The following is a 26759-nucleotide window of genomic DNA, read 5'->3' as shown; positions in this document are numbered from 1 at the left end:
CAACGGTGCTGGATCTCTGTGTGTGTGTGTGTGTATACAGTATGTGAGTGTGTATCTACACGCATATATTTCTCCATTTGTTCGAGTAATTTTTCTATCTCATAATTTTATGTTTTTTGTTTTTTTTTGATGACTTTTGGATGATGATGTGAAGAGAGGATCTCTGATGTATATTCTGTTTCTTTCTTTCTCTTTTACACACACACACACACACATTACAATACTTATTCTAAGAAATAGAATATGTTACAAGTTACCAACATGTAAGGAGCCACATGGCACCTAATATCAAAAACACTGGAAGTACTGGACTATATAATTAAAGGTACTCTGTGAAGATTTTTTTTTATTTATTGTAAATAAAGAGTTTACATCCAATGTTTCTCACCAAAATGCATGCTGTGTGTCCCTGAGGCCCGATAAATGCACTGAATGCATTTCCTTCCTCATAAAACATTTGCAGAGCCAGTCTTTGGAAGAATTTGAAACCTGCATTGTGTACAAACATGTTTGCTCGGTAGCAGTTTTCTTCTTCCGTGCCTTTGTTGACACATTGCTATATTTCTTGGAACGTTACTGTCACCAACTGTGCATGTGAATCTTCATGTGAGATACAAACAAAACAGGGACCCACTTTTAAAAACAATGCTCCATAGTGTTACTAGCGGTCAAAAACTCTACATCCACGTTGCCTATAGCACACAGGGGAGGCATCATACAGTCAGTATCAAAGTATAGTAGCTAATATGTGCTTATCTGGAAAGTGAATGTGATAAAAAAAAATTGCTGCATAGAATCAACATGTGCCAAGGCTGGGAAATAGGACAGTGGCATACCCCGATGTGCTGACGTCACAATGACGAATATCAATCACCAGTGTGTGTGCTTACACAGAAAACTAGGGCTGCAACTGACAATTCTTTTCATTATTGATTAATCTGCTGATTATCTTCTCAATTTCGATCACTGTTTCCCAAAGCCCAAGGTGGAATCTAAAATGTCTTGTTTTGTCCCAAACAACAGTCAGCAACCGAAAAATACTCTTTTTATTATCATAGATGACAAAGGAACAAGAAAATATTCACATTTAAGAAGCTGGAACTTAAGTTTTTTAAAAAATTAAATGATTTATCCATTATCAAAATAGTTGCTGATTAATTTTCTGTCGATCGACTTATTGATTTATCAACCAATTGTTTCAGCTCTACAGAAAACCATGTTCTGATATATGTCATATGCCACCAATGTGTTTTTCCCTTTAGACAGGTGAACTGAATTATGATACATTATTTTTCTTAAAGAAACATGTAAACCATGTGTTTAGTGGTGTACTTGATTAAGGTTCCTTTGGCAGAAAATATTCATGTAGAAACAGAAAATAATTTAAACTTTACCATATTTGATCTGACTTTGTGACCATTGTAGGATTGATGCACAGCTACAGTCAGCTCAAGTCATCTTATACAAGGAGTCAGAATTTCTGGATGTGCATGAATTCAGGTATAGTAAAGCCTGCTCAAGTACCATGTTCCATTATTACATTCACATGTACTCTCCCTTTCACAAGTCCTTAACCCACTAAAATTACGCTGAGTCAGATCAGTGACCTTTCATTCATGCAGGACAGAGGCAAAGAGGTCAGGCCTGCCATGCATCAAAGGGATTCAAAGGATTCAAAGGTTTTATTTGACACATACAGGGTTGTACAGTGATGTACAGTTTTGCAGTGAAGTGACATTTTGTTAGTTCTAAGACTGTGCAATAATATATAAGAGGAGAAAAGAAGAATTAGAAGGGAGGAAGGGGCTTAGGGGATTATAAAGAAATATAAAAATGAGAGATTTAAAGATACAAACATATGAAAAAACATACAAATAGACATTGAAATACAGACAGATAGATAAATAACATATGTACACTCAATGTATAGTATAGTTAGCAGCAGGTGAGCAGGTGAATGTGCAAAAAAAGACAGCAGAATGTGCAACAGCAGAAACAACAGTATGTTTGATCCATTTACACTATACATACACTATACACCACATTTCTACATTTCCTTATTTATAGCTCTGACAGCCCGAGGATAAAAACTCCTCCTCAGCCTCTCTGTCCAAGCTTTAAGGCTGCTGAAGCATCTGCCAGACTTCAGCAGTGTAAACAGTCCGTTACTGGGGTGAGAGGAGTCTTGGGCAATCAGTACCTGTCTGGTGTGAATGTGCTGCAAAGTGGGGAGAGAGGTTTTTGTGGTGCGTACTGCACCCTGTGGAGGGCTTTGTGGTCCTGCGAGGAGCATCTGCCATACCAGGCAGAAATGCTCAAAGACAGCTGAAAGCTGAAGCGTGAAAGGTTTTTGGAATGGCTGGTGACACTTTGAGTTTTCTAAGTTGTCTGAGGTGGTACAGATGCTGCCTGGCTTTTTTTTTTTACTATTGCCTGAGTGTGCTGGCTGAATGTGAGCTCCTCAGTGAGGTGAACTCCAAGGTATTTACAGGGGTTCATGGTTTGTCCTGTCTTCTTCTGTAATCCACCACCATCTCCTTGGTCTTGATGTTAAGAGAGAGGTGGTTAGCTTGGCACTAGGCATACAGGTTCTCCACCCCATCCAGGTAGGCCTTCTCATTATTATTAGAGATGAGACCCACCACCACCGTGTTATCTGCGAACTTTATAATGGAGGTGGAGCTAATGGATGTGTAGCAACACAGGTGTGTCAGGGGCTGAAGACGCAGCCTTGGGGGGAATCCAGTATTGAGGGTCAGGCTGCCTGAGATGAAGTTGCACACCCTCACCATCTGATAGTGGCCAGTCAGGAAGTCCAGGACCCAGCTGCAGAGGGAGGAGTTGAGACCCAGGGCCTTTTCCAAAGTAGCCCCTACCCACTCCCACTTCATCACGGAGTGCACTCTGTTTGTAGTCACACTCACAGCTGAATGAAGTTCCCTTCATTAAGGTGTAGGGTATAAATACAGCGGCAAGCTTTGGGAAGAACTTCACTCTCTCCGGTGGAAACAGGAACTGTCGTAACTTTTTGTCACCATGGTTTCCAGTCAGCATCTTTATACTTTATATAAATACTTATATACTTTTAAGAAATCTTTATATACAGACAACGGTTGGGAGCGGCAACGGTTGCCATCATCCACCAGCTGTTGCAAAATGAGAGAAGGAAATTTTCCAGAAGGTGTAGATGTTTTTTTGTGTGTTTTATCTTTTTATTATCAAAAATACAAAAATACATTTCTTGGGTATAGACCACATCACTACACTCCTTGCATAGTGATCCTTTTGTATAAGTGGCGATGAGCCATTTTTCAGACATGCCATTCAAAAGATCCAAGACAACTTACAATGATGCAATTCTGAAATGTTTTCCTTCTAGCTTCATTATTCACATCAAATATCCTGGGTTATATTGTCATTTGCTAAATTTCACATGTAAATGGCAAGTATTACTGAAAGCCTGTTGTGCATTAATATAATTTATCCGTGGTAATTACATTTGTGCACAACCATTAAAGAATGTTTTCCCCCTAAAACAATAAATGTGTTTACCTTTTCCTTTATACATTTGTAGTCAGAAGTATAGTTAGCTCCTGCCACTAACTGGGATATAATAATCAGAGGTTGTGAACTTCGTTGTCTCTGGAGATATGAAGGATACACAAAGGGACTGTCGAACTTTTTAAAAATGTATTGATGTTCCACTGGAAATAAATTAAACAACTTACAGAAGTTCCTGTCCAAACCAGTTTTGTTTAAATAAAAAAATGACACTAATTCCAAACATATAGGTAGACTTCATCATATATAATACTACATATACATACATTATAATACCAAAATTACTCCTAAGCCTCTTTGGTTGCATTTCTTTTCTTTGTAAAAATCTTCTCCTTTTGCATTCTTATGTTTATAAGCTGCTTGTTTTTAGCAACAGTCCCTGTAAATATACAACACGTTACAATCAAATAAACATGTCTAGATGTTCTAGACTAGAGAATGGTATATTTGATCCTAAATATAATATATCCTTTAAGTTTTTAACAACTGCGTGGCAATATTAACTGCCTATGTCAGTTTGAGCAGTTTACCAGTAAATGTTTGTAAAGGTTGTCGCATGGAACTTAACATTTGTACGCAGCGCCTCCATGATGAACACAATAGGCGTTGCACATGCTCAGTAAGTCAGCATCAATGCAGGCTCGCTGTTGGAGGGTTTTATAACCCACCTCCACTCCCCACTAGTTGGTTTAGGATGGCACTTAATATGGTGGACCATCCACATGAATGCGCAAACGGAGTGGAAGTAGGCAGGGAGAGGGTGTAGGGGCTACTTTGGAAAAGGCCCCAAGATCCCTGGGCCAGCTGCCTCCCTTTTTTTGGTCTGTCTCAGAGCATAACATCAGGACAGCTCTGAGACGGACAGCGGACAATCCCTTTCTCCAGGGGTGTCTCCTGCAGCTACATCATCTGGCTGGCTATTGTTAATGCTGCTAGCCTCAAAGCACGCGTAGAAGGCATTGAGATTGTCGGCTAGCGAGGAGTCAGCGCTCACTATAGCTGGTGTTTTCTCCCTGAAGTCCGTGACAGTTCTCAGTCCCTGCGATAGGTGTCTGGAGTCACCCAGCTGGAATTGCAACTCCAAACTGTCCCTATATCATGAACTAAACATCGGCTCACCGGTCAAATGTGTTTTATTTTCAGCCAGATGCAATTTCTGTCCACTCCGATCAATATTTGTTTGTTATTTGTGGCTCTAAATACAGCTGCCGTATCTTCATTAGCACTGCTAATATACCACCATAAATCATACCAAATTAGTTAAATTCGCTCGGATAATTCATTAGCACAATTTGTATGTGCCAGAAAATAATCCATAAAAATCCAAAATGATCCTCCTGAGCTTTAACTGAACTTTTAATGCTTGTTACCAAATAAAAGTGAAAAAGAGAGACCAGACACCCTAGGCAAAGTAATACAAGGACCTAATTAATAGTACCTCATTCATAGGCTAATAAGAGGCTAAGGGAGGCTAAGCCTCCCCAAAATGTTCATCAAAATATTATGCTGAAGCTTTTCATGTATTACTTGGCTTGCTGATTGTTATTTGGATGCAATAGCTAACAGGTGAGAGTGAGCGAGCAAGCAAGAGAGACAGCTGAGAGACCAAGCGGGAGAGATGGAATCCCCTAGTTACTGATTATAATGACCAACACAGGCAGCACTCCGTCCATTTCCTGAATTTGTGTTGCCTGTCTATGTATTTTGGTGCCAGGCGCAGCACACATGGTGCACAGGTGGGAGGAGAGGAGCACACAGGTGGGGGGTTTATTCAGATGAAGAAGTGAAAAGCCAGTTGTTAGTGTTGCTGTGCTGAAAATAGATGTCTCAGAACCACGTCTATTTCTGAAGAAATGTCACTCTGCTGGAACCTCAGTGATTTTACCAACAAGAGCAAGCTAAATTCTTTCAGTAAATGCACTGAAATAATGAAATAATGCTTAAAATATAAATAAAGTATATTTAATCAAGCACTCTCCTGCTTTTAGATGGGCATAAAAAATATAAAGTTTAATGTGGTTAAAGCAGTGTTTCTCACAGGTTGAGAATTTACTTGTGGTGGTGGGTGGCACGGTGTGTGATGGCAGGTTCAGTTGCTTAATAAACTAGTCAAACAAAGGTTTATGAATAACTAATTTTGTTTCCCAACAGCCTATTGAATTACATTTTCATTGTTATAAGAGTTTGCATCCTACCTTTGGTGCTGTTTGGCTCTCTCCATCTTCTTGATGCTTAGGCTAGGAATCTTTGGGAATCTCACGAGTCGATTCCGAATCAATTCTCAATTCAAAGCCAGTTCTTGATTGAATGAATAGAAAAAGGGGGTACTATTTTCAGTCTCTCGCAACTGTACACTTTTACTTCAGAGTAAAACATTGTACCACCACATTTAGCTGACAGATAAATGTTACTAGTTGTGTTGCAAGTTCAGATTTTACTCATGAAATATAACAAATAAAATATGATGCATTATTATTCATTAAACTATCCAGCTAATAATACCTCTGTTTCACTTTTAAGGAAAAATTTGAATGCTGACTTTTACTTTGCGGTATTAATGGTTTGACTTAAGAAAAAAGTTTTGAGTACTTCATCTACCACTGCCAATACTAACATCCCCAGATAGACAGAGGGTGAAAATAAAGCAAGACAGAGTTTGCCTGGGGCCCCAAAATCACTAAATCCGCCCCAGGGCGGCGTGCTCTGCTGTGTTATTATTAATGTCATGTTTTCAGCAGTGGAGAGCAGCATCTCTGCTGCAGTGTTAGCTCCGGGGAAAGACATCATTGTCCAACATGCTGAGTGGGTGCAGGGTTTTTGAGGTGAGACAGACTGAGCATTGAGTTATTTTTTATTATAGTTTAATGCTGCAGTGTGTGTTGGTCATCTGGTCTTGTTTGTTACTGCTGGAGCTGGCTGCTCTGCTCCGTTCTGCTAACGTTAGTCTCTGAGTGAGTGACAGCAAAAAAAGTTCACAATATACTTTGCGTCGTTATCACAAAGGTAATTATTTAGTCATTAAATCAAAATATGTTTGCCACTACTGCCTTTTTTGAAGATAAACTACAAGATACATGGATGTATTGACAAGACTCTAGTGTATGCGTGCTGTGGACTGTCCAGGTGCTGCACTGCCCTGGTAGTTGAGTTCATTCAGTCAACATCACATTATTATTTAGCAAAACTATTTTGGACATTTGTGAATTGATTCAGAATTGTGGGAGATAGGAATTGAGATGCTTATGTGGGCTGAAGGTCCGCTGGTCTGTGTGCATTATGCAATGACAATTGCACGATCAGGATTTTATCTACCTGGGTGGGCCGCCCAAGTAGAGCCTATGTATGACAAACACTGGTTAAAGCAGTAAAGGAGTCTGCATTGATTTATACATTAATATGATTGATTCTGACAGTATCTGTTGTCCACAGCTGCTTTATACTGTATCAGGTCATTAAATCCCTGCATCCATCTGAAGGCAGCAGGACATATGTTAATTGATCTGCAGACTCTATACACTTCAGACTGGTCAGTTAGAACTTGGCATTCTGCCTGTTATGCAGGAGACATCAGATTACCTGAGCTCTTTAATCCTGTGTGTCATCAAACTTCTTTCCAAATTTGTTTGCAGTTTGCAATGCCTTACAATGCTAATACTGTTGCATCACAGTTTGTGATACGATGTGACAATTTACAACATGAGATAGAGCAGATTTAAGACTGAAAAAGCATTAGATCAATGTAATTATAAACGGCTTCATCAAAGTATTTTTTTCATTATTTCTTTCTTTAGTTGTTAAAATGTGTTGTGTGTTCACATGCTACCCCCATCCCCCCCACCTCCCATTGCTGACCTTTAGTCTCTCCAAGCATGATGTATTGGTGCCACCTATGTCCTCATCTATTCCCTTCGTAAATGTGTCTCGATTTTACTTCTGAAACTTTCTCAAGCATTAAAACATTAATATCAACTCTCTGTGAGCTCTCTGCTTAAGTGCTCCTTTTTTCTGCCACTTTAGTTAAGATTAAAAGCAGAAGTGAACAAAACCTCCCTGCTCCCCTCACCCCCGACACTCCATCTCAGTTTGTGCAGTTTCCCCTTTAACATTCACCAACTCCATTTAATGCCCATCACTCTATAACGACCTAACGTCCTCAGCAGGGGCCACGAGAAGAGGGGGTGTCCGTGTGTATGTGCTCCCTCATGCATACACATAACCACACTGTGATTGCGAAGACTCCACAGAGAGTAACAAGTCCTATTGAGAGTGATGTCACATTCTCCCTTCCTGCGTCTGCGAACAACAAATCACCTTCTCCCCATCTATAATACATATCCCCATCCACCCCTGGAGGCTTTATCAGCTAAATACCCTTCAGTTGAAGATTCTAAGCATAAGCCCACGTGTAAATTTGCTCTGCAGCTCTGCAGACATGTTGCACTGGGAGACAGCCGATAAAAGCTACCATTAAAACAGCATCTGGGGCCTTTTCTTTGCAATGAAGATGGAGGAAGTGCACTGCTGACAGTGTCGTAAGACAAACAAACCTGGGCTCATTTTGGGCATGGAGCAGTAGGGAGGTTAAGGTCAAGGAAGACAAAAAAGAAAAAAAAGAAGTCCATGCATTTGTGCACATACAGTATGGGTCTATGCATGTATCTGTGCATGGTATGCCCAAATTGCTTGACATCCTTGTTGTCGGTAGGTGTATCCAGAAAGTGTACTGTACATGTACTGCAGCTGTAGCAGCTGAAATTTCAGGTGGAAGCCGCCTTGCAGTGGAGAGGATGTATATTTCATTAATTCACAGTAGTGACCTCTTGGGCTGCTCACTGGTGTTCATCAGGCCTGCTGCTGCATCCTAATATCACTCTCCACAGTTACCTCCACTGCCAGTGTGAGTGGTGGAGGAGAGCGAGGCTGTATGGGGATATAGAGGTTGGAGGGTCATTTTAGGAATGCCTCTGCTTATGTCTGTCGATGTGTGTGTGTGTGTGTGTGTACATGTGTGCATGTGTGTGTGTGTGTGTCTCACATATTTTTTCACTCAGTGCATTGGGAGTTAAAGCAAAGAGGCTCCCTGTTCCTTGGTCAGAAGAGCTTCAGCTGAAGTAGACAGTGAGATGAGCCAGCAGAGGTGATGGGTTATTAAGAGTTGAGGTTAAAAGGTGAGGTCAGGATCAAGACACAGAGGAAACCGAGAAGGGAATCACAGATTGCTTTATGCCGCCTGGAAGATTGCTTTGGAATGTATTGAAGCAGCACTTGAGTTAATAATAAACACAGCTGTGTGTGTGTGTGTGTCTGTGTGAGGGAGTCATTAGACTATGGAATAAAAAGTGACACAACTCCAACTTGTACTTTAGAATGTAGAATTTTCTTGTCAGCAGGCACTTGTCGCATAGCAGTGAAAAAGTTTCTGTACTGGCAGTGAAGCAAATATAGAAAAAGGACCTGATTTCATACAACCACGCATTCACATCCTGGTTACAGTTGTTTTCAGGACCTCTTTTAAGTGCTTAGATATTTAAAGGCAATTCTGTTAACCTTACCTCGAGCATCCCTGCATGCATGTACTCAAAAGTAGATAACATTTTTGCCTGTTGTGTGTGTGTTCTCCTGCCAGAGATTTAGCATGCAGAGTAAGCCAGTTACAACAGTGAGGTTGCACAGAGTGTAAAAACTAAAATTAATATGTTTACGTGCAGTGTCACCACAGATTAACGACGTTTCCCAGGTGCTTTGTTAATTTGTTTTATTACCATAGGAGCGATAATTACAAAAGTGAGACCCTGGTTGTAAACAAAACAAATTGTTTCCATACAGAGGAGTTTCCATAAAAACACCAGTCCTCTAAAAGTCAGAAAAAGGATAGATTACTTAATTGCTATTTAATAATAACTTGCATGTTTGTTCTAATATGAAAAACTACAATATTAATATTAGTGTGGGACACTATTGTTATTGCACTGCACTGCACTACAGTATCTTTATCTATCTTTTCCTTGCCTTGGTCTCACATTTTAGGCTGCTTACAATGAGAAAATTGCTAAATTTAGTGAAAATACTAAAGTTTTCACCGGCCCTGTAGAATAAAATAAAAAAAAAAGTAAACTGCAGATAAATGAGAACAAGTAGCATTACAGCTCAGATGGGGAGGCTTAACCTTGAATCTGCGCAGAAACGCTGCCCCATTTAATGTTGGAAAATGGCTTTGGAAGGTATTTTATGACCAGTGGGCAGGTGCTATCACTAGGATGGATGGGCTAAAGGAGAGCTGCAGCGATAGAGAGATAGAGGAACAACTGTGAGCTGGTCTCATCTTTGAGAGGAGATGAAATCAGCGTGGAGCTTGACAGTGGTAGGATGGGATGTTAAGAGGTGGGAATGGGGGAGGTCAGAGGGCTGAGGAGAACGGTGGTGGAGGGAAAGAGGGGGTGTAGAGCAGGCAGAGTGCCCTGCTGGCCACTGATAAGAATGGCTACCTGTGGGTGGTAGCTCAAACGGGTTGTTTACCTCACGAAACGCTGTCTCTCCAACAGAAAGATAAAATACAAGAGAGTTAAAAAAAGAGGAGAGTATAAAGAAGAGAGAGAGGGGGGAGTAGGTAGGAGGGAGAAATTAATGAATTTGTGTTACTTTTTTTTTTTTTTTGGTTTATGATGTGGTAAACTGTGAAAGCACTGATTCAGCAGAAATATGCCTCATCTGTGGCACTTTCACAGATTAAAGACCCTAATTCTTTGACTAACAAGCACACCTGCCGGAGAAGAAAGCACTGCACAACAGAAACGCTAACATTGATCCCTGAGATTGAATAAAACAATCATTTTGAAATCTGAATGTAAGAGACCTTGTTGCTATACTCAGGAGTTCACAGACTAGAAGTTTTGACGTCAATTCAGTAAACCTGAACACAGGAGGTTAGATTGTTGGGTCAATTCAATTATATTCAGTCTGGCGTAATTATCGATGATCATTATCATGGGCCAATGATGTCAGGCTTTAACAGGTTGAATAAGTCTTTTCAGAAGGCAAACAAGCTTGATGTAGAAGATTTCAAGTTTAGGAAAGTTGAAATAGTGATGGTGCTCGGCCAACCAGGTAGAGATTTTCTTAACTTCTCTTTCATCAGCCTCTTACTATAAGTAATGCAGTCCTTCGCATATACACTATTTTCTCACTTGTTTGAAGTGGGCAAGGCTCAGCTGGAAAAAGGTGATGTTGGACTGTATGTCCACAGGTATTCAATGCAGGGCAAATGTCTGTATATGAATGGATACAGGAGAGTGTCAGTGTTCCAGGTATATAAAAATTTGAGCATTAGTAATATCATAAAAATATTCAAACACTGTAAGTACCCATAACAATACCCGTCCCTACTATAGTAAGAACCCACTTAAGTGTTTGGGTTATCCTTTTCTACCAGCTAAAATCAGTCATTAATACAGCTCTATGATCCTAATGCTCTTTAAGGTAGGGATGCACCGATCCGACTTTTCAGCCCCGATACTGATACCTGGGTTTTGGGTATCAGCTGATACCGAGTACCTATCCGATACCAGTATTTAATCAATAAGCTGTATGCCTTACTGTGTGGAAGAGACTGGGATCATTCTTTTATATGTAAGTAACTTTGTAAAACAAAATGTAACAAATAAATACGCAAACACTGTCACTGGCACAAAACTATGTACAAAAGAGCAGCTGTCTCTGTTTTATTCCTGTGGGAAGTCCCTCTTAGCAGTGTGCACAGTTACAACGATTCAGAGGTGCACAACCAAGCACCGCAACAACTTGCAGGGCCCTCGCGCTCAACACGAAAGACGCGATGAAGTCATTTTTGGCATATGCACCATCGTACCAGGGACACTGCATCGAGCATAAACCTAGCTTAGGGCAACTGACAGTTATGCCAAGGCCTTATATTTTTTACTGGAAGGCTCAGTGGTACCAGAGTTATGGCAACGTGACCAAGACAGGAAAGTAATTGTGGAGCGAAAAGTGCCCGAAGTGAGCCTGAGGAGCAGAGCTAATGCTAACTGGTCCAACCATTGCTAAATAATCAAACGGAAACTATTAGTCACATGCTTTGACATAACCACCACAGTTATAAAATAGATAGTTATAGGGATTTTGTTAAGTATGTTGCATTGGATTTAATTAGCAGAGGTGTTTTGCTGTTACATTTTAGGCCACACCCGACTGGTTTTCTCTTAGCAAGATTAGCTACAATAGCGGGTCTTGTTGAGGCTACACCGGTTCCTCGGGACAGCTGATATTTACTCAAGACAGTGTCTAAAACAACTTCACATCAGGCGGTGTTAGTGTTATAAGTTAACGTGTCTAATGGCACTACGGGCCCCGCCAGTGAGTCTTCCTTTCTAGATAATAGATCAGCCAAGATTGGCCCCCTGTCACTGATACCCGATCCAGCGACTTGACTCAGTATCAGACTGATATCAGTATCAAATCGATGCATCCCCACCGTCTTTATCATAAGAGTAAAAATAGTGATCTGGATTCAGACATCTTGACTTTAATTCCTCTAATTATTTTTCTCTTGCCAGAATGTCAGGCTCTGAGCATTCAGACCTGCATTAACCTTTCTTCTTTCACGACAAACACTTTTTTCTGTGCATGAAAGTGCAGAAAAAGCAGAGAGAGTAAGATAGAGCACAGAGAGAAACAAACACCGCAGAAGACATTGAGGTGGTTGGGTGGGTGAGTGAGCGAAAAGAGAGCCACTTTAACTGTTTGGGATTAGAAATAAAATATATTACCCTCAAAAAATGAAGCACATTATTGAATGGGCTCATGCATTCACAGATGAGAACTCCACAAGCCCACACAAGCACCATGAAATATGTATCAGCCTGAGATATGGTTTTCTCTCTGAATAATAATCAACGCCATGGACAGCACAGAGCAGTAAAGACAAAATCAAATTCCACAGCCACCCGCAGACACAAAGTAAGCCCGGCTGCATTGCAGCCACTAGCAGCACCATCCCGGGGGGAATCTAAATTATGTTCCAGGGGCACTAAGTTCATGCAGGCTAGACAAAGTTGTCATTGTAACGCCAACTGTGCCTGTGAGTCTCCAGCGGCTTCATGCTAGTTTAGCTGTCAGAATATCTGTGTTTCTGCATAGAGAGCACTGTGACAAATGTTTTGGGGATGATTTGCTGGGAAATGTCAAAGGTTTTATTCAGTCTCTGTCTGTGGGTGGCCCTGCACTGTGTATTTTACACATCAATATGTGTATGTTTACAAGACTTGTAAATATTGCCACCTTGTGATAGAATCCTTAACAGTGGTATTCTTGCCATCTCCCAGGCATATGCATATTCCCTGAAATACCAGCATTGTGCACATTGCTTTAAAAGGCTGCTTTACCAGCAACATTCATGGTGTTTACACCATCAATTTTCCACTGTTGGTACTTTGTCAATATCATAATTCCCCATGGAAATGGCTTTCTTTTTTGGCTGAACCATCCACGGACCAGCCCTATAACCTCGAATGTCTGTCCATCACTGTCTAACTGAGTCCCTGAGTGATGAAGTTACACCATTGGTCAGCTGGCCCAGTGCTGGAGTTTACCCATTGGCAGTTGCTCTTTCAAAATGAATCATGCTTTAAAAACACAGATTTACCAACCAAAGCGTCTCACACGGAGGCTCCGACACTGACAGAAGCGAGAACCCAAAGAGACATGACAGATCCATTTTACCAGTCTGCACGGAAGCTAACAGCTAGTTAGCATGGCTAACTAGCATAGACTGTATAAAAATAAAGTGTAGCCGCGGTGTTTCCAGTTTAACAGCAATGTGCTGGGCAGGTGATAGGTGTGTTTATAGTATTTGTGTACTCTGTAATATCACGGCACGGTCATAAAGTTACACAGCTGACAGACTAGCCTAGCCATCCACAGCTTACAGACATCCACAGATAGAAACAGATGAAAGGGCAGGGGGAGTTAACAGATAATTAGAATGGTTATAATTAAAATTAAACAACCCAAGATATGAGTGAAAAGAATTTTTCTTGTAACCGCATTTATACCCCTTTTTTTTTTACTCAAACATTGCTTAACCATGTCATGTAATATGTTACCTCAGTACACTTTAACAAAAATTACTGGGACCACTAAAGAAAATTGCAGATGAACATTTAATATCCAGGAATTCACATTATAGACACTACCACTGACTATCCCTGTAACAAAGTGGCCACAATTTCATACATTGACCATAAACGGTCCAGCCATATACTATGTTTTGACCTAGTCTTGTTTCTCTTCAGGCAAAAACTGTTCTAACTGACAGCAAGTGAATGTATACATGATTAAATAAGTCCACACAGGAACATAAGCAGTCCACTGTTAAGCAGCACAGGGTTGAAATTGTGAATACTGTCAGATTTGTAGTCTATTGTCAGCTATCATTGGTAACTGACCTTTCAGTGAAGATACAGCAAAATAATGCAATTGAAAAAATATCTAAACCAGAAAAGCTGATCAATTAGTGGAAAAAAGCTCCATTAAGCGAAATATGGAGACTAAAAATGACTTAAATGACTCTCCATGATGTGATATGTAGTAGAAATGCTGACCCTGCTGACAACCAGCCTCCCAATCTGCAAGCTCCCTGAAGCTTTTAATCACTTTCAGATAATTAGTTTGGTTTGACTAGTTGAGCCCTGATGGTGATGATGATGAAATATCTTAACATCTGCAAGATGGATTGACACAAATTTTGGTGCAGACATTCATGTTCCCTGAGGAACTCTTTTTTTTTTTTTTTTGGGCAGTAGATCTTAAAAACACCAGTGAATACTGAAGTTCAACAACAGGTAGTGTGAAACGGTGCTCAACGGGTTGCCCATGGTGCTCTGCTTTACATGTAAAAGTAGGCTATTATTTGTACCACAAGTACCTCATAGAAATTGCAGTATAATCATGGCTTGTTGTTATTTCTTAAGTTGTTGTTAAGTTAATTTTGGAGTCTTATCTCCTCCTAGTGCTCACAGATCACTTCATGCAGCTGAAATAAAGAATGAAATCAAGAATAGAGTTACATGCACTCAAAGGATGACAGTTACAGAAGAAAATCTACAAGGATCTCATTAGCGTGGGATCAAAGCCCACCTGAGTGAAATCTTCGTAGTTCATGCCTCATCTGTCCTGGAAGAGCAGCAGTTTATGGGAAATACAAAGAAGTGAAACAACCCTCCATCTTAGGAATTCAATTGCTTTTGACATTTCAGTGGCTGTAGCAGTCACTGATAAAGTTAATAGCATTGGGAACTGGGAATTGTGTTCTCTTCACATCCTGACAATAGAGGTAGAAGAATAATCAATGTTGAAGCATGTCTGTGCTATAGCAGTTATTTACATCTGATCTTTTAGCTCTGTCTTCCTGTTGACAGAAAAGAGATGTAGCTACATTGCAGTTGTCCTCAGTTCTTGGCATTTTGGCTCTCAGAAGACTAACAGCTCTCTCTGTGCCGAGATGCGAGGCATATGGATGTATCAATAGATGCCTAATGTCTTTGATAATAGGTTGACTGGTTTGGGGGTGCAGTGTGTGGGCCGTGGGGGTGGGGGGTTGGTTTTACTGAACTTATAGTACCATAACGAGAGTAGCTGTTGTCAACCCAAGTAACATTATCTTCACTTCACCTGGTTCACTGACTCAGGAGACACTAGGAGTGCCTGAGATTGTCACTAAAATGAGATTAGCTGGTCCACCTTTAAGATCAGTCCACCTTCAGTGAGCCTGGTCGGGTTAGGCTGACCCATTGTCTCTAACTTCAGGGCTAACCCCCTTCACTTTAATTAGCAGCTGGCAAACAAGACACAGGAACTTGGCTTGGGTCTTGAGGAGTTGTATTTACTGACTGCTACATTCACAGCTGTACTTCTAACTTTATACTGTCTGCTCCGATTGCCAGCCTCACCGTCACACACATGCTCTCTCCCTCTCTCTCTATCACACACCCACTACATAGAGGAGAGGAGAGAAACTAGCGCGACCATAAATGACAGCAAAACGCAGTAGAGACTCTCACACTTAGCTGAAATGAAATGAATGCACATAAATTAGGTAAATAACTTAAATAAACATATTTTGTTTCTTTCAGAGGGGCGGGCCGCCCCTCCAAGGCAACATTAGGGGAAACACTGATATTCTTCTTGGTATTTACTGACATGCTGAATGGTTCATGCTGCATGTTCACTGTCACTTCAAATTCCACCTTCAAAAGACAGGGTGTTTGCTCAGCTTCGTTGACAGTGGCGCAGGCTAATGCACTGCAGTATTCACTGATCTGTAATGCTATTTGGACAGTGACACCTCTTTGATGATTTAATTCTTTGCTCTCATCATTTTGACTGTTAAATCACACTGAAGCTATGAGGTTAATGTACCAATAGCTTTCCCCCATCTTCATGAGATGAATAGTTAAGAACATGACAACACCAAAATTGCAGAGTAACTGATATTAGTTGTGACAGATTATTCACTTTTAGTGTTTTATTGAAAAGTCAACTTCAAATAATTTTTGCTAACAACCCAGAAACATCACTGGTGTTTTGACATTCTATTTTCAGATACCTCTTCATTTTCCAAGTATCCCTTTGAGAATTTTGATCTGACGTTGAAGTCATGACAGCATGGAGCAAATAGGAAGGTAAATGGAAGCTAAATTAAAGCTAAAGTCCCAAACCAGCATGTCCCTTCCAGAGATATTTTCAATTAAATGAAGTCAAGAAAATTATTAGGTAAGTAAGGATTTGAGACCCTTGTTTATGGGGAGTTAGATTACCTCAGATTTTTTACTAGAAGTCTTGAAGACCACTTTAATTTTTAAAACTTTATTCTGCCAGTTGATTTTTCAGCAAGAACTTAAGTTTTTAAATAGCATTACTTTTTCATACCTACACCACACTTTCTTCAAAGGTGCAATTATCTCACCCCTCAGATCTTTTGAAATGAGTCTAGCTGAAATTCTGGGGTGTTGTACCTTGCATCAAATTTTCTACCTGTTATTAGCTATGTTGCTATGAAGACTTCTGAATGAGGTTATTTTCATCTTCCTAATCATTTTCTTCACCATCAACCAGACCAATTTCTGGCCACATTTCAAACAGGCACTTATTCATCCTGAAATAACAAACAAACAAAAAAACAACCTTTTTAAAAATCTTCTAACTTATCTCAACAAAATAACCATTCCTGTCCCTAAATAACCTTCTCATTGCTGTGGAAAATGGCTTGTGCTTCATAAGGGCCCTCATTTATAAAACAGTGCGTAGGATCCAAAACCAAAATTGTACATGACACACCAAAGCTGAAAATGGTGTGCGCCAAAAAACAATCAGATTTATAAAACTGTGCACATGCACAAATGCATGCATTTTTCCTTTTATAAATCACATCAACTTGAAAATGCGCACACACGGATGAACCTCATATCCCACCGCCTACACTCCCACAATCAACCATAAGTGGTCAATGCAAAAGCACTCATGAATATTGATGTTGTTCCTGCGGAGAATGGCAGCAGTAACAGAAGAAAGTGTGAGAGGCAGATGGCTGCGGAAGCTGTTACTACAGTCGGTGCAACAAACGAAACAATTCCCAAATTTAAACAGAGTCTTCATCATCGTCATCATTTTATTTATTTAAAACGCATTTAGAGAGAACCCTCATTTTCAATGGTGCTGAGGTGAAGACTAGGGATGTGCAGAGAGCCCAGTATTTGTATCTATATTTTTTGATGCAGCATAATTATTTGTATTTGTATTTGTTTTCGAATAAAAGTGGAAAGAGGCTTAAAAATCCTGTTTTTGTTTTTATAATGCTTTTAATTTTAGAAAATTAAAGTGTTACAATAAGTGCTCATGAATACTATTAAACTACTTTATGGAGTCTCTCAGATCATAGACAACTGCGCTGACTACTGAGCTAAAACTTTGCTCATCGCCTCATTGCAGGCAGACCTCTACTTATACACCCATGTATACTTTATACACCTATAACACAGAGACAGCACACCGTGTTACGTGTAGGGAAAAACTTTAAAGGCGATAATTGCTTTGCACTTTTCATTTATTGCCTATTTTTTACAAGCTAACGTTGTGGAAAGGAGAAGGGGAATATTCATAAAAACCCACTATTTGTGTTTTGCCGAATAACATATTTGTAATCGGGCACACCCCTAGTGGAGATATACAATAACTGCAGACAACTAAAATCAAATAGCAATAAAAGAAGAATACATGGCTATATCAAGTAAAAACAAGGTAAAATTAACAACACTGAAAAGTACAAGTGTGGGGATTGACAATGAGACAAATAAATAAATAAAACAATAAGAACAATAAGAATAAGAACAATTTAAAAAATTAAAACCAATTAAGCAATTAAATCTTGGAATTGACTCAACGGTATTAATGAGGTAAACTTGAAGTTTTTTTGAAGCATATTCCAAGTATGTGGGTCAGAGTAACAGAAAGCAGATCTTCCTAACTCTGTATGAATTTTTGGTACTTGCAGGGTGAGCCATGTATGTGAGTGGGTGCAATAGCTACCAACATTCCAAGAAAGCAGGGCTGAGAGATAGGAGGGGAGCTTTTGTAAAATAGCTTTATAAATAAATAAAAACAAATGCTGATCCCCCGTCACTGATAGTGCAGGCAGGCCAGTTTTTTGATATAGTAGGCAATGATGTGTCCCATATCTATCTCCAGTAATGAATATTAAGAAGGAGTGATATACTGCATCTAAAGGTTTGAGAGTGGAAGTGGTCGCCCGACCATAAATAACATCCCTGTAGTCCAGTACAGAGAGAAAAACTGCTTCAGCAATTCTTTTTCTCGTAAATAAAGAAAAGCAAGATTTTTTTCTAAAAAGAAAGCCCAATTTCAATCTCAGCTTTGATAACAGCATGTCAATATGGACTTTAAAAGTTTTTCAATGGCCCAAATTCCAAGATATTTGAAGTACTGCACCATCTCTATCATAATGTTATAAAAAAAATTAATTTGAAAACTACCATAGTCAGTATTTCTTGCATTTGAAAACAACATCCATTTTGTCTTTGACAATTTAGGACCAGTTTCAAGTTATGAAGGTGTTTTTGAAGGAGGTTAAATGATAGCTGTAGATTTTGAGTGGCGGCATGAATAGAATCTGCACAAGAGTAAAGGACCATGTCATCTGTGTATAGATGGAAGTTACAATTGTACAGTGAAGAGGTAATATTTTTTTATATAACTAGTGAATAAAAGTGGTCCAAGAACAGAACCTTGGGGAACTCCCTTTGTAACGGGGAGAAAAGAGGACTAAATCTTACCCATCTTGACACCGTGCAACATAGCAGAAAGATAATTCTGAAACCACAGGCAGCTAGCATTGTCAAAACCCAAAGAAGAAAGTCGTTAAATGTGTCAAAGGCTTATGTTAAATCAATAAAACAAGCAGCATAGTGTTTTTGTTATCTAATGCAATGAGACTATATTGTTAATAACTAAAGAAGTAGCAGAAATAGTGCTATGCTTTGACCTTAAGCCAGAATGAAATGGAGTTAGTATGGAATACATTGATAAAAATGATTTCAACTGTTCATTAACAAGTGACTCAAGTACTTTGTGCGACAAGATATTTTTGAGATTGGACAATAATTATTTAATTCAGATTTGCTACCACCTTTATGGAGAGGAAGAGCATAGGCAGTCATCCAAACTGTAAGAATGATGCCAGAGGCAATGCTAAGATTGAAAATATGAGTTATATATTAAGAATTTAGCTGTGCTGAGGATTTCAAAGCAAATGGTTCAAGTTGGTCATCACCCATTGATTTTCATGCATCAATATTGCATAAGGTGTCAGCTACCATCCTACTAGAAACAGGAGATAAGTTAAAGGAGTGGTTTACTTCAGCAGTAGTATTAAGGAAGGATGGCCTATGTTCTTCCACATAACCGTTGGGACCAACACTACAACTGTCAAATAAATGACAAAATGCAGCAAAATGATTGTTAAAAGCAGTGCAAATTGTATGGCTATCAGTTATCTGAGTAAGGCCATTAACATAGGCAGGTAGAGGAGTGCTAAATTGTTAGTGGTAGATTTGACTATTTTCCAGAATTTACTGGGGCTATAAGAGGAATTAGTAAAAGAGTGCAGATGGTAGTCAGTTTTGGCTTTTTTGACAGCAGGAATGCACTTGTTCTTCAACTGTCTAAAGGCAAGCCAATGACAAGGGTCTTTGGTGCGCCTAGCCAGAGCCCATGCTTTGTTTCTGGAATAAAATATAGTAGAAAGCTCTGCAGTGAACCAGGGAGTGGTGGCTTTTTAAAAGGTGCATGCTTATCTAAAACTGAGTTTAAAACATTGGTAAAATAACTTAAGGCTAGTGTAAGTTCGGGGATTTTGAGAATACCAGTGATTGGAATTGGAGTAAAGGTCATGTAGAAAGGCCTTGTCATCACTTTTTTAAGTTTCTTCTGACCACTAAGGGTGAATTAGTTTTCCTCCATTTCACATTTCTAATGCAAACAATCGAGCAATGGTCACTAATGCAAGGTCAAAAACACTACAGGCAGGATATTTCTCTGGTTTGTTTGTTAATATTAAGTCAATTAAGCTTGACTTGGAGGAATACTTCAGGTTGGGGCAAGTGGGATATATTTTATTTTGGTTTTGTTTTTTTTCTTTTAACATGTTTAAAATAAAAATTGAAATGAAGTGAAATGAAATTAAATGAAAGCGATGTGAAACAAGCTGTGTAAAATTAAGCCAATCTAAACCGAGATCACCAAGGATAATCACCTCATGATCAAACAATGGTGCACTTAATTTTATATATATTGTCACACCACCTCCTTTACCAGCTCTATCTGCTCTGAAAATATTAAAACCACTAAAAGAAACAGTTTGATTGCTATGTTGCCGGAGTCGAACAGTTGGGGGAGCAGGTTGGGCTGGTCATGATTCACACATAATACGACCTCTTCAAGGTCAACTGCAGTAGTCTGAAAGACACTTTTGAAGTGCCTACCATGGAATAAATGTCCATGTTATCTTTCATTTTTGAAAAGAGAGCATACAATCTTTGTTGATGGTATTTTTTTAAATTCTTTGTACTAATATTACTAGTACTACATACTACAACTACTCCATCACACAATACATTATAGAAAAACTCCATCCCTGTGACTTCGGAAGCTTTGTCATATAAACTTTCCACCCCTAACATTGTATTTTTTTTATCACATGGTGTTAATTCATGCTTTTCATCGCATATGGGATTTATGTTGGATTGACTTGGTACATTTAGCACAGTCATTTCAAGTGTCTGCAAAATAGAGTGGAAATGATGTATCTCCTAAAAACTGTGTGTGCACATTTGAGTCAGCGAGTGTGTATTGTACACACATTGCAATGCTTCTCCTTCTGCCGCAATCAATCCCTTTAATTACTCTGTCGTTGCTGCAACCAAAGCCTTCATCAAAGCACAAAACATTGCAGTCCTGGCAGAGTAGGAGAAAGAGAGAGAGAAAGACTCACGACTAGAAGAGAGAATGAGTGGAAGCTGCTGTTAAAGATATTTCAGGTATATCTTACCTGTCAAGAGTGGCAACTATCATTTCCATTCCTGACAGTGTGAAGTGTTGGATATATATAATATTTCAATGTTTGGACCTGACAGCTTTTATATAATTTGTCTGTTGGCAATCTGCATTGTTACACATTTATAAATCAGTCATTCATGTAAATCAGTTTACTGTATTAGCATGCATTAGCCATTAATAATTGAACACCATTTCCAAATTGGTGTGCATCAATTACTAGGAAAGATAATACTTCCAAATTATAAAGATTTGAGAAAAATAAACTGATGCCATTGGCAGATACCTTTTCTGAGTTCCACTCTGCAAAATTCCATGTTAGACTAACTAATGCACTACTCCCTAGTAGACCAGTGGATGCCAACCTTTTATTGCTTGTGATCCCTTAAAATGAGGCAATATCTCCTTATGACCCCTTGTCATAGGTTGCATGTCCATATTTTGTGAGCAGTTCAGTCAGAGTTATTTTCTCTTCTCGGATTAGTTTATTTGAATAACCGGGGTAAAACCATACAGACGAGAAAAAAGCAAAAATTGGAGCAAAGTCTAAAAAATACAGAATTTTGCACGGCAGAATGATTGTGGGTGAGCATCTTATGACCTTTTGTATTCATCTTGTGACCACTTGTGTGGGTCTCAACCCAAAGAGATGGAACCTTTACTCTAAATAGCTACATACAGTACAAGTGGTGAACAAAATCCTTTATCTGGACACATAGATATGATCATAAGTTTTGAAATAAAATTCAATAAAAGCCAGAGAATGCACTGTACAAATCACACAGTCTCTGTTTAACTGTTGGCTGGTCAATCCCAACAAAATTGATCTGAAATAACATTATGTTTAGCTGTGGAGTTTATAGCCTAGCTGGTCAACCCATCACAGCATATTATTTTTAATTAAGAAACCCTCTGCACTGCCTGAACATTAACGTCTACAAACAGGCCCACAGTCTGTGTTAGGAATTGGCCTGTCTTCTTCTTAAATGTACTTGGAAATATTATGTTCAGTAAATCCCTTTATAGAAATCGATATCACTTCATTTCACTGCTGCGTATCTCACTTTGCAGCAAAACTCTTCAATCCTTCCCTGCTTCTTATTTGGAGGCAGGAGGCCATAGAGTTCTGTACTCTGGTTGACTTGCTGAGCGTGCAGTACTGTGCTAGCCTCTAGGCAGTGTTCAGAGGCTCGCCCAGGGGTGTTACTTTGCTTTTCATCATTCTCAACCTTTAGAATGTGCCCATAGGAGGTGACAATGCTGTGGCTGGGAACTGGTGTTGTTATTGTTGTTCAACTCTGCTGCACTTTGTTCTTTTTGTCCTGGCAGCTCGTTGCTGCTCTGGTCTAATGAGATCACACAGAAAATACCATAGAAAAATGATTCACACCAAGAGACGTGTTTGGAGGAGAGGGTTTAGTTTTGATGCAGTAGGAGGAGAAAATCCACGTTCATACACACACACACACAAACTTTCGTACACATCACAGCAGACTACTGCGTCAGGTCTGGAGTTTCTGCCTCAGTAAGCAATACTTCCTGGCTGGCTGATAGACTGACTGTTGAAGTGCTGTCTGATAGAAAAGGGAAACAACACAAGAAGAAGTTTCATCAAGCCATCACAAGCTAATATTATTCCCTTCCCTCAGTCTGCACCATGTGTCAGGCAAAGTAAACTTCTCTGAGGTGGCAATGCAACAATCATTGCTGAGGGTGTTGTGCTACTTTACTAACTGTTCACTGTTACCATGCACTGAAAGTAATATACTGCCTCTTAATGAATGTAGTAAACAATATGCAGAGGTGAAAAGCAATTAATTACATCTGTTCAGGTACTGTACTTTAATGCAATGCAATGTTTAAATGCAACACTTTATAATTGTAATGGAGTCTTTTCATAGTGTGAAAGTAACTCACTTTTCATACCTTGGCTCGTCCACCACCGGTAATATGCAATTGACCACGCAACATATAAGTAAAAAAAGCACAGTATCTTCCCCCTATACTGACAACAAGATGCAGAAAGATAACAAGTGCAAACTATGCAATCTGTATTCTTTTTTTAATGTCACACTCACACATAGGTCCAGAAATTATGTCTTCATAAGGGATGGTGTATGATGAATTCATGAAGAAGAAAGCAAATGGCACGACAATACTAAACTGTGAAGTGCTGCCCACAGGTAATTTTAGGATTTTGACCTTGATGCACTTGAAAGTCAGTACTTGGCTTTTAAGTAACCATTTTCTTTTTCAAAAACCCATTTATCTTTGAGAAAATCTTGTGTAAATGATGTGACTGAATGTACTCAAGTCTATCCTTGAGTGATTGTTGTGTTTGTGCACCCAAGACTTGGATTCTATCCTGCATGTGAATTTCTCTTTGATTTGTGAGGTCAATATCTGTCTGTTATTATCTGTCCATAATGAGGCGACAGTATTTGTCCTTGTTATTAACCTCAGTCACAAACCCAGCATCAATCAATCCAAATCCTCACTGTGTCAGCAGTAATCTGTGGCCATCATGTTGTCCTTTACCACATCTTTTACAGGAGCCTTTTTCCCCACAATCAGTCAACAATCATAATCTTGGCATTTCTTTGTTTTGCCAGTGACAGTGCTGCTTTTGTTTCTACTGACAAAAGCTTCACAGAAATAAATGATTATACCTGTTTGCATTTGTAATTTAGCATTCCTTACACAGTGCATCTACATTGTCACTGTTTTTCCTCTCAAGGAGCCAATATAAAGTGTTACATCAACCTTATGACTAGAGGTGTGGAAATTTCTCAATTCTAAGATGCATTACAATGCGGATGTGGACGATTCTGAATCGATTCAAAAATGTCAAAAAACAACTTTCTAAATGTTAAGAATGTGATGTTTACAGAGCGACGAAGGTGGAACTCAACTGCAAAGGCAATGCAGCACCCGGACAGTCTACAGTACGCACACACTAGAGTTATCTTTCAGTTCATCTTCAAAAAAGGCAGCGGTTGCAAGCATTTTTTGATTAATGACTAAATAATTACTTCTGCTAGACGAACCTGAAGTATATTATGAACTTTCTACCCTGTCACTCAGAGACTAACGTTAGCTGAATGGAGCAGCAAACTCTAGCAAAAACAAATGAGACCAGCTGACCAACACACACTGCAGCATTTAACAACTGAAACCAACTCTGAGGTGAAGAAAATAACTCTGTGTGCACTCTACAGCGAAACCAAAACCCAGGAAATGGAGTCAATGAGTAAAGCTAGTCGAGCAGCCATTACATGTGTGGGTTTTTGTAATATTTATGTACTGAGATCACACAGATACTGGTATTGAAAAGATGCAGCTTTTTATAATATAGACAGTTGTAGTCTGATTTTTATCTATTACAGATTTATCTCACTGCTTGTATTAATTGATGAAAAAGTAGCCATGTGCAGTAACATAGAAAATTGAGGATGCAATACATTGAGATGCATCGTGCAATCGAATTGTTGACAGGTGACTCGTAATTGAATCAAATTGTGAGGCCAGTGAAGATTCACACCTCTATCTATGACAGAGCACTTAACTATAAAAGTGTTGATTTCTGCACTATTTTGCTGTGCATGTACCCCACTCCTGTCCTGACGCGACACTTCCACCTAAATTTGCATCAACCTGCACAGTATTATCCGAGAGCCACCTTGTTCATCCCTAATGTGGCTTAATGATACAGCAGGAGCTTCACTGAGCTAAGGTTTCTTCGTCACTGCCTTCATTTTTCTCTGGTTATTTTTCTCCTCCTGGCTTGTTTAGACCGTGTTTGTTGTGGTCTGTCCTTGTGCCTGTTTCCTGGCACTGAGCAACTGAGTTAGAGCAAGCAGAGAAATTGCAAGAAATGGGCTCCTCGTACACTCACGGTTTGACATTATTTCCATATGGGCATCTGGGGCCAATCAAGAAGCTGAATTGAAGCAGAGGAAGCTCAGGTGCCTGAAAGGCTTTCATAATAAAGAAAAAAACTAGCACACAGACAATACGAGATACACAAATGGACAAGAATGCAGAGATGGGAGACTGCGCACAAGTGCAAGAACACTTGTTAATGACTCACAGAAGTCTTGCCAACCCTCTCCTTATGTTGTCTCTTTCTCCCGTACCCTCTCCTTCTCACACAAATCTACAGTAAAATGCTCCCTGACCCAGAAGTGCCAAGGAATGAGACTCCATTTAGCTGTTGTGGTGTATAATGCACTTTGATCACGTCTGATCAGAATTTGTGACACTTCCTAGCTCTCTCTATTTTGCCTGCTGGGGATTTGAATAATAAAAGGAACAATCTCTTAAAGTTGCTTTTAGTTTTTCCATTTTCTCTATTTTATATTTCAGTGAGAGGCACATCTCCGTCTTTCAGCTACGTAGGTTCATTTGAAGCAGGCGAGGCTTGAGGGGTTTCCAATCTGGGTGAGTCTTTCAAGGTGAGGTTACGTCAGGAACTGATGCTTAATCCTCAGCTTTTATTGTATATGAGTATGTGTAATTGAAATATGGGCTTTTTTTCCCTCATGTTCCTTACATCTCTGCATTTTCTTCTGTCCCCCTTTGATCCCAAATGACTACATCTGCCAATCAACTGTGGATATGTGCTGAGATGAAAACGTACTACAGATGAGAAGCTATGGCTACTCAGGCAGTCGTAATGAATCCTATTCCTTTGAAAGTCAGAGTCAGAAAAATTTAACCTTTACCGGAAACTGACATGAAGACAATCAGCCCACCTTTACCTCTATGTCCTCTCCTTTCTTTTTGGCAACTTTTTCCTTTATCTTTTATAGAGACACCCACTGAAAAAAGGGAAACTGTCTAGCTTCGCTTTCCCTTCATGCACTCTTACACACACATACATATTTCTGCCTGTGTGTTAGACACAAAAGTGAGCAAAAAGTGTTGTAATGTGTGACTGTGTGCCCAAAGAGAGAAAGTTGCCACCTTAATATTTCAGAACTGTTGTGGCCTAATCTGGCCTCATGAACTTCTGCACACTGCACCTCTGGCCTTGAGACCCTGCCATGACCTATTGCCCCTACTCTGCAAGTCTGCACAGATGAAGCTGCTCTGAAAACCACAGGACGCTGCTGTGTCACTGTGGTGAAGTCTGGGTGAAAGGGGGGGTCAGGTAACAATAGGTCCCTCGTCCCCGGAGCACAGCGCGAAGCATAAACCTGCTGCAATTAGGAGAGGAGGGGGAGGAAGAGTCGAGTTCTGGGTAGCAGAGAACTGTCTACCTTATATATACCTTATTGGCCCGAATATAAGAAGATGTTTTATTCCAAAAATTACATTTGAAAAAGTGGTGGTCTTTGAGGACTAGTCAATTACATGTTCACAAGATAATGATCCTTCTGAAAGTGTTGTGTTATTGGTTGTTTGTAGCCTTAATGTCACTATGCTTGTCTCTAAGTTTGTTGTCTGTTGGGGTCAGCACTAAAAGTGTCTCACTCAGTTTAACCAACAGGAGTTTCTGACAGCTCAAGTAACGTGTTTTTCTGAGGCTGGTTTGAGGCTGACTTTAGCTTGAACTC

The 26759-nt window shown here is 39.6% G+C and overlaps 1 long non-coding RNA gene across 3 annotated transcripts in view; it reads right to left on the bottom strand.

Annotated features, from left to right (window-relative positions):
- Positions 1–26759, bottom strand: part of LOC137197862 (uncharacterized) — a 239677-nt gene that overhangs the window by 152611 nt on the left and 60307 nt on the right. The gene's annotated exons all lie outside the window — the stretch shown is intronic.

Source organism: Thunnus thynnus, chromosome 15 (assembly GCF_963924715.1).
Source record: "Thunnus thynnus chromosome 15, fThuThy2.1, whole genome shotgun sequence".
Lineage (NCBI taxonomy): Eukaryota > Metazoa > Chordata > Actinopteri > Scombriformes > Scombridae > Thunnus > Thunnus thynnus.
The sequence above is the reverse complement of the archived record's forward strand: the minus strand, read 5'-3'. Positions and strand labels throughout refer to the sequence as shown.